Source organism: Euphorbia lathyris, chromosome 7 (assembly GCF_963576675.1).
Source record: "Euphorbia lathyris chromosome 7, ddEupLath1.1, whole genome shotgun sequence".
NCBI lineage: Eukaryota > Viridiplantae > Streptophyta > Magnoliopsida > Malpighiales > Euphorbiaceae > Euphorbia > Euphorbia lathyris.
Window position 1 is genome coordinate 25,908,614 of NC_088916.1, and position 9,454 is coordinate 25,918,067.

A 9,454-nucleotide genomic window follows, 5' to 3' on the forward strand; every position below is an offset into this window, starting at 1 on the left:
CAGACGTCACATTATATGTAACTTGACATATTTCATAGTTACAGATTTATCTAAGGATATAGCTGATGAAGGATCGAATTTTACTGTACCTAATACGGAAAGATAAACGTCAGAATCAACCTGACTTCTTATCGCCCTAGGGGAATGTGACGATTCTGGCAATAACAATATGCGCGCTCATTCCGTCATATGTTTAGTTTGAATTGATTTGGTTAAATTAATTTAAATAAACTTATACAACTAGTTGCGGTAAGAACCTAATGGGTCACATATAGAATTAAAACCGAAGGATGAAATGGTAATTTAAGAGGGAGGACATGTATGAGCTGAAATTTATAGGAGGAATATTAAGTTGGATTAACTGATTTATTTAGATAATTATAATTAGATTATATTATATTTATGGTTAAATCAATTAAAGGATAATATTAATTAGATAGTATAATGTGATTGTATCTCTAAATTATTATCCTAACTTAATTAAATATTCTAATGGGATTAGAATTATATTTATTAATTATATTTGTATTAGATAGATAATATTAATAAATCATTTATTTATCTAATTAGAAAAACTTAATGGGATTAAAAATCTAATTATCTAAACCTAATGAGATTTGGGTTAGGAAAATCAAAACACTATAAATAACCCCCTACCCTATGTATTTCGACCAAGCCAAATTAAGAGAAGAAAAATTCTTCCCATCCCTCACTCGATAAATTACTTTTCTCGTTCCATTCATTTTTTAGTTCGTGTGTATACCTTTAGAGGCAATCTACACTTGGTTGCTTTAATTAGTTGGTTACTAACATTTTAGTTTTGTTTTTGTTTGTGTCCGTGATTAACCGTGGATATCCTTATGGCCACTTCGTTTGCAACTGTAGATAGTTCGTTAATAAAGGTACACATGTTTAATCCTTCTTTATATAAAATAACGATTAACGAGTCTTGGGAAAGGGAAATCGATAAAACTTTATAATTATGTTGCGCCTAAACTTGTCTATTTTCCTTCAGAAACACCATCACAACCAAAGCACACGCTAGTCTTTAGTTCGTTATCATTTCCACGATAACAATAAATCAGGGATATCTAGATTAATATCTTATTACCTCATTATCTCACTTGCTCAGGTCATTAACCCGTCAAACGTGAGAAAATCAGTAATCAAGGATACTCTGTTAAGTTAGTTCACACAACTAAATTAACAGAACATATTATTGCCTTACAATTAAGGGCAATGTCTATATATAATGTCTCAGGACTTAGGCATACTCCAACACTAATATGCAGGATGATAGTTATGTCATCTATGGATTAAATTTATATATATATGCGTGTGTGTTATTATTAGGAATACTAGTTCTTATCACTTTTATTACCAATTTAATTATAAAAGAAAATGAGATGAATGAACAATTATATAAAATTGATATTAGACACATATTAAATATGAAAAGTAAGTAATATTAAGTGGACAACCATATTACTGAAATATGTGTAAATGAAGAATTTTCAATCTTAACCAATTAGAGTATTTATTATGCTTTAGATGGAATTATTGAATAAATTAATAGGTTGGTACTTCAAGTGGGTTCTATATGCATTTTGAACATATATTAGACTTTATATGTTTTTATAAACTTGAATTGATTATATAAAATATATTTAATGTTTATAGAGGAGAAAGTGACGCTTCAACAGTAACCCCAACATATATTGTTCTTTTTTTCTTAAAAAAATAATAACCCCAACATTTTGATTAGCTTATTAAACACGAGGTAAGCGTATGTATAATTATTTATGTGAAAAATAATTGTTTGAATTGAGTGATTTCAACTTTTGATTACATATATTGTGCAATGTTTAGATGACATGAATGTGATGGATATGTTATTGAGACTATTGTCATGTGATTAGACAATAATAGATTGAAGTTGGTAAAATTAGATTCATGATGAGAATTAGATGTTTATGAATTGTGAATTAGGTCGGAATATGTTTGAGTTAGAATAAAATAAGAGCATATCCAAGAGACACTCTCTAAAAATAATATAAATAATTGACTCTTAGTGATTTAAGAGTGACTAATACATATCATCTCCTTAATAATAAACTATTAATAAAAAATTAAAATAAGGAGGCACTGGGCGTGGAGAGAGGCTCACAATTAATAAAGAGGATGAAGAGGCTCTTACTGATTTGAGGAGTCACTAAGAGGTCGTTGGAGCTGATTTTGAACTCTCACTCCTCAAATTTTTAACTTAAGAGCCAATCTAAGAGTTTGTTGGAGACGTACTAAATAGTTATCTTGAGTGGGTATGTACAATGATCTGGAGGTTGTTAGTATTGTGATTACATGCACTTACCTTGGAAGAGTAGACGATAAGGTGTTATTTAGTTCCAATTTCTCTTCTGTTGTGACTTGCGAGAGTAGGCAACAACAATACTCTTAAAATGAGAATTACACTATGAGTTTTAAGGTTACATATCTTCCAAGAGTAGAAATAGTGTATACTTATTTTTTGTTGAATTGCTTAACCATCATACTAGTGGACATATTTCATTTAAGTTTAGATGGACCCTTAAAAATGAAAATAGTGAACTTTGAAGTTATTGAACTGTTTGCAGTACACTGAGTCATGTATTGGATATTATACATATTTGATGCACTCAATTTCAATCAATCACCATAGATGGTGTACTGCAACACCCACTAAGTGTTACCTTTGGCATTAAAAATGTTGCCCAAGATAAATAGGCAACACTTCAGACCAAAAAAATGTGTTGCCTAGTTGCGTGTTGCTATAGATCTTACAGCAACACTTTAACATATTTGTAGCAACACAAATAAAAGTGTTACCATTCATATCTATAGAAAAAATTTCCCTTCCCTACTGCAACTCTAATATAAGTGTAGCCATTATCACATACGATGTAACACTATTGTGGAAAAAAGGTTAGCAACACTTTCATACATTATTGCAACACTCTTTTATTCAAACACATTTCTTTCAAACAACACTTTCATAGACTATTGCAACATTTTTAAATGGAATAAACGTTATTGTTGCAACATTTATTTACAATTGCAACTTTTTTTAATTTAACATTTTTTGTTATTAGCAACCGTTTGTATCTTATTGCAACATTTTTTTTGTAACATATGCTATTTGGAGCAACACTTTCTCCTTTACAAGGTAACACTTTTTAATATAAGACATTAATATATGGTACACATCTTTAACTTATGCAACCCAAAAAAATTAAAAGTCATTTTTAATTTAATTTAAATAATAGCATAAAATTATCTTTAATTGCATGTACAACAACAATAGGTCAATGTGAACAATAGAATTTACTATTGTCATGATAAAAAAAAACTAAAAGTATTTACAATATCATACAAATATAATATTGCTTATCGTTCCATCTCCTCATATATGGAGCACCATCTTTAGAAGACTACAATGTTGTCATTTTCACTTGATATGCAACTAAAAATTTCTTCCATATCAACTTTGAAATTGGGATTAGCTTCTCTCAATTTGGTCATCATCCATATATGTCTGTACATCCTAGCTAGCAAGGACACAAAAGAAAGTATTAGAAAAATAACAAAAATTATTCAGCTACTAGTGCATATATACTATATAATAATATGGGATAAGGTACCAAAATAGGCCTATGGTTTTTGGAAACGTATCAATTTAGGCTCCACGTACAAAATAGCCCCAATATAGGCTTAACGTTTAAAAAAAAGGTATTAATTTAGGCCTCGATAACAGATTGGACACCTCATTCCTATTACTCTGTTAAGTTCAGATTTCTCTCTCCACGTACAATTGATAGAACTTAATGGAGTAATATGAATGACGTGTCTCATTCCGTTATCGGGGCCTAAATTGGTACCTGTTTTAAACGTTAAGCCTATATTGGTGCTATTTTGTACGTGGAGCCTAAATTCATACTTCCCCAAAAACCATAGGCCTATTTTAGTACCTTATCCTTAATAATATTTTTCTTTGAATTGCAAGACACAAATTAAAGAGATGCGAAGCTCAAAATTGTATGTGTCGTGCAGTTGGAAAGACTAGTACATAACATGCTTGATATCTAAGTTTTCCTAAATTTCATCTGTCAATATATAATTCACATGACTCATTCCCTTCTCAATCCCATCAATATCCAACTTAATTTTTACTACATTATCCTTTATCTTTTGTGGTGTCAGGTTATTCACGGCTTAGAAACCATGACAATGATTAATTTGATCACTTGAGTTTTAATTGTGGCCCTACCAGATGAAATCATGCACAACTAAATTATAATACATAAAAAATCAATGGAAAAACTTATGTATTACTAAATGTCAACCATACCAAGTACGAGGATATAATCTAAATTGAAAAGATACGCAGACAACGGATACACAAAGGAAAAAATAATAACATGTGATATTCCTGAAACTTCACTAAGATTATCTGCTAGTGCAAAGCTTCGATGGACAACAGACTACACATGGAACAACAATATTAGTGCTCCGCGTCATGTATATGCGAACTAAATTAACCATTACGGAAAGAGGCTTTGCAAAACAGGGGCCTCTGATAGTGATAGAATATAAAGCATTTATGAAGCCATGAGTGAATATAATAAACCATAAACCTATTATGGTGCTTTATCCTAAATAATAATAATAATAATAATAATAATAATAATAAGACACAAGCAATTAATCAAACACCTTAGCTACATCTCCGAGATTGATGAGAAGCGTTCCATCCTGTGGATTTACAGCCACAAATTCACCAAACTTGTCCATAACTTCAAGACCTCCGACATTTTCATCATCCTGAAATATAGTCAAGAATCCAGAATCAGTGTGCATCTGAACTCCAGAAGAAATAGTTTCACGATTGAAATTATACTTATTAATCCTAAATTGACAAGGCCATCCCTCAAACACATCGCTTCTCTTTATCCCCAAACTTTCCCCCAATTTTCGAGCTAAATCCATGGCGATCTCGTGAATTGCCTTCGCATACGCCTCAATTACCTTTCTGCCAACACAATAAACCGAAAAAAAATTCAAATCACTGCGAAATTAAGTTTGACTATATCAATTAAGCATAAAATTGGGGGAAGCGAAGAGATCAAACTTTGATGAGGAGAGGCATTCAATTGAGAGCACAAGTTATCAATGGCTTCGGAGGAGCCCATGTCGTATAGACCTAAGGCTTCGTAAAGAGGATTGACCTGAGTTGCGCATTTGATTTCGATTGGAAGATCTAGGAGAGATCTGACTACGATTTTCATCTCCGACATGAGAGAATTGGGAATTTTGTGACATGAGAGAATTGGGGATTTTATGATTCACGAGTCTGAAACAGCCTCATTCCTCGCTTGCGCTTCTCAGTTTGTGATATTGTGCTGGAAAGTCTTGCAGATCAAAGGCAAACAAGCGCAACGGCAATTAGAATAACGTTCCTCTGGCTCTTCATGATGGATTCTGGTGACGGAGATGCTCGGATGGACTGCGTGAATTAGAATCGTAGCTAGGGCAGGGAAGTCAGTCGAGGCCAGGGATCGTAAGTAGGAGGACCATGAGAAAGAGAGAGAAAAAAAATTAGGGTTGGCTAAGAGCATATGAGTGAAGAGAATGGTGAAATTAAAGTGAGATGAAGTAAGGGGAGGGAACGATGAAAGGAAGGCGCCAAACAAAATTTTCGCATTTCATAAAATATATCCTTTGTAAATAAGTTCCCCTCTCTTGTGGGTGAAGCTCTTAGCCTAGTGGTTGAGAGCTTACCTATGCCTTGGGAGGTTATGGGTTCGAATCACATCCGGGTCTGGTGGAGATTTTTCTTTCTTCTTTAATGTAAGCACATTGTGCTCAATTTTTTAAAAAAAAAAAAAATAAGTTCCCTCTCCTTTTTTTTAATTCTTAAATTTCCCATCCCCATATATATTTTTCAATATATATTTTCACATTTTAAACTTTTAGGATTTTAAAAACTTAGTCCTTAACAATTTACTTTTCAATTTTAATTTTCACATAGATTGAGACCCTAACTAGCGGTTTCATTAAAACCGTTAGATAAAGACTTGATGTGTGTGAAAATTAAAAATCATATATCTAATCCTTAATAAATAAAAAATTCAAGGATTTAATTATATGTTTTTTTAAATACTCTTCCCTCCTCTCTCTTATTTTATTTAATAAAAATATAATTCAAATATTTTAGTATAGAAAATTAAAAATGAAAATATTAAATATATAAAAGTGTATTTTTAATATTTAAAATAATAGCATTATTAAGAATAAAGTTACACTCAGAATAATATTTTTAAAATAATAGTATTTTAATGTTATATTTTTTTATTAAAATTATACAGAGAGAGGAGAGAGAAAGACATGCTGAGAATAAATTTATCTTTTCAAAATAAATTAGAAGTATAAAAGTATAAAAATATTTTTAATATTTTTTAATCATAAAAATACTTTTAATATTTAAAATAATAGTGTTTAGTGTAAAATTAAATTTTATATGTTAAAATGTAAACATGCTAAACTTTAGGTATTAAAAATATCAAACATTTATGAATTTGTTTTTTAAATTCTTATAGATGGAAAACAACGTCGTTTTGCATATATTAAGATTAAAACAAATGTTTTACATAAAAAGTGTTTCAATTTTCGTATATCTATTGTAACACTTCATAAATAATGTTTCAAATCATCAGAGTTAAGTTAGTTTATCATATTTGCAACACTTCATAAAACGTGTTGCAGTATATCAAACTAAACCCTATATTTTGCAACGCATTAGGCAACACATCTATTAGCGTTGCAATTGACCATCTATGGTTAATATCTAATTTTTTTTATCTTAGTTTGTGCTTAAAAAAGTAAAAAGAACCTAAATTAATTTCATTTTATTTATTATAAAGGGAGAAAACGTGAGAAATTTGAAACGCTGATGTGAAAAGGTTGTCCTTTGCTGTTTTTCCTACTGTGTGGCAAGGGAATATGCTGAAGTGATGCCACTATATGGTAAAGTTGTAATAGTTTAAGAATAATTTAGTTGTTTAGTAATTTTATTATTTGTTGATGTTTCCTAGATGTGACACATGTCTTTTAGGGAAAATTTAACACTTTTGTGATGGGTATTTAACTTTTTTTAAGTTTGTGCACCTGTATATCGTCCCATCATAAATAATTTATCAAGTTGTTATTTTTTATTTTCATCTTCTTTTCTCTCCGTTTTTTAGTTTCATTTTTATGTTTATGAGTTTTTAAGATAATTTTCCTAGTGTTATGGGGATGCATGTGTAGTCCCATTGTATAGTGTTGGCCATGAATGACAGTAGTAACAATGTGTGAGGGTAAATATCTCCATTTAGGTAGTATTTCTTTTTGACCTATTTCGAATCTGTAATAGTTGAAGTTTTGGTGTACAAAAACTCTAACTATCTTGTTTTTAGACATAGAGATAAGATAAAGTGAACTTAATCTTAGAAAGAATTTCAAAGTGCATTTTAGAGGTATGATAAGTTTATCAATTTCTGTATGTTGGTTTATTTCATATGTAAGAGAATGCTGTAAAATTGTTTCTAGGAATTAATAGCTTCACTTTCATTATATATTGCACAATGATATGTACATTAGTATTTGTAGTTGATTTGTTAAGCTTAGAGATAGGTTAAGGATGTTTTAAGGAATGAAATATAACCAAACACATATATTATTTGTTATGGGAATAATAAATGATTAAAGTTGGGTTGGAAGATCAACGTTCGATAGTTTTTTTTCTTCGTTTTGTGGAGAGTTTCTAGTGAGGTCAAATCATGTTATTGAAGGAATGTCATATGAGTTTGCTTACTAAAAATTTATATAATGATTGGTATTTTAAGAGTGTTGCAAACCATTATTTTAGAATGTTATTTTTTATTTTGTAGTATACATAAGGATATTTTGAGCATGTTTAGTATTTTAGAAATATGTTAGTTGTTTTGTGAAATTTGGGTGAAGAATTTGTCTGAGAAGAATTAATTTGTATCATGGTAAAACAAATATATTTGAAGTCGCTTACTTTATATTTTTGTGAAAGGATAACTTTTTTAATATAAGTGTGGTTCACCCATTAATTTTAAAATGTGTTGCATTCCATACAAATATAACATCCTTTTTTGTTGTTAGTTGCAAGTAGATTACCCGCTTAAAACTGTGATATTATGATATCAAATCTTCATTTTTAAGGAGTATTGACTATATGTATATAAACTAGAATATAGAAATGAAAGAATTAGAATGAGATTACTTTCTGAAGATTAGATTACATATCGATGAAATAAAGAAAAACAAAACCATAAAGATATATATAAATAGACATGAGAAAGTGGATGTATTGTGATTGTGATTATACTTGTTCATCAATCTCCACGACATCCGTTTGCTTTCTCACAACCTCTATTATATGGATTAGCAGGTGTCATCTTTTGACATGGTCCGTCATGACCCATTCCTTTACAATTGGGATCATCTGCAGTAAGCGCTCTATTACCAATCTGAGTTGATTCAATCTTCTCTACAAATTGTATGCTAATTATCACTAGCATCAATAAACATGATATCATTAATCTTTTGGACTCAGCCATTTGGAGTTTATTTCTAAGACACACAACTACCACCTGCCAAATTATTATTTTTAAATGTATTCTACCTAGGAATTGAAGCTCTAATTTCTAACTTTTTCCTTACATGTACTTATACTTTTCATCATTCAACTATAATTAGTATTTATCATTTTCTTTAGCGAATCCGCATGTTATTCATGGAGTTAGAAATTTTATTTATGTTTATTTGTTGACTTCTTCTCATTCTTTAACTTATATTATATACATGCTAAATTCGACAAACTATTTTTTATATACCATATTAATTTTTCTTTTTACTAAAAATCAGGGGCCGATGTAGGGGGGTCAAAGGGGGCAGTTGTCCCCCCCCCCAACCCCCCTCATCCAAAAAAAAAAAATAGTCCAAAACGACGTCATTTTGGATCCCCTCAAAACGACGCCGTTTTGCCTTCTGGGGTTTTAATATAAAAAGAAGGGTTAAGGTACCAAAATACCCCTGAAATTTTGGGTTGTTTACCCCTAAAGTCTAAAATGGTGCTATTTTACCCCTAATGTTGGAAGCCAAGAGTAATTTTACCCCCAACGTTGATAAATTGGGTCAATTTGAGAAATAATTCATCAAACTGTCTTTTTGGTCATGAATTTTGCCATCTACACTTCACACATGCGTTATTTTATCAGTAACAAATCACAAACATATGTTGGGATGTGAAAAAAATAAGAAAAAAATATTAAAAATATACTGTCTTTTGTACGAATTGGACAAAAAAATTTAAAAAACATTATATCCTTTTTTTTATAACAAATTGATATGC

At 30.3% G+C, this 9,454-nt stretch overlaps 1 long non-coding RNA gene across 1 annotated transcript; it reads right to left on the minus strand.

The window, feature by feature from the left end:
* Positions 1–3,336: 3,336 nt before the first annotated feature.
* On the minus strand, positions 3,337–5,695 carry LOC136201018 (uncharacterized). Its single transcript, XR_010673642.1, has 3 exons — positions 5,162–5,695; positions 4,747–5,062; positions 3,337–3,581 (listed from the first exon to the last, which is right to left on the minus strand). It is a non-coding gene; the product is annotated as an uncharacterized lncRNA (long non-coding RNA).
* Between the last annotated feature and the right edge of the window lie 3,759 nt (positions 5,696–9,454).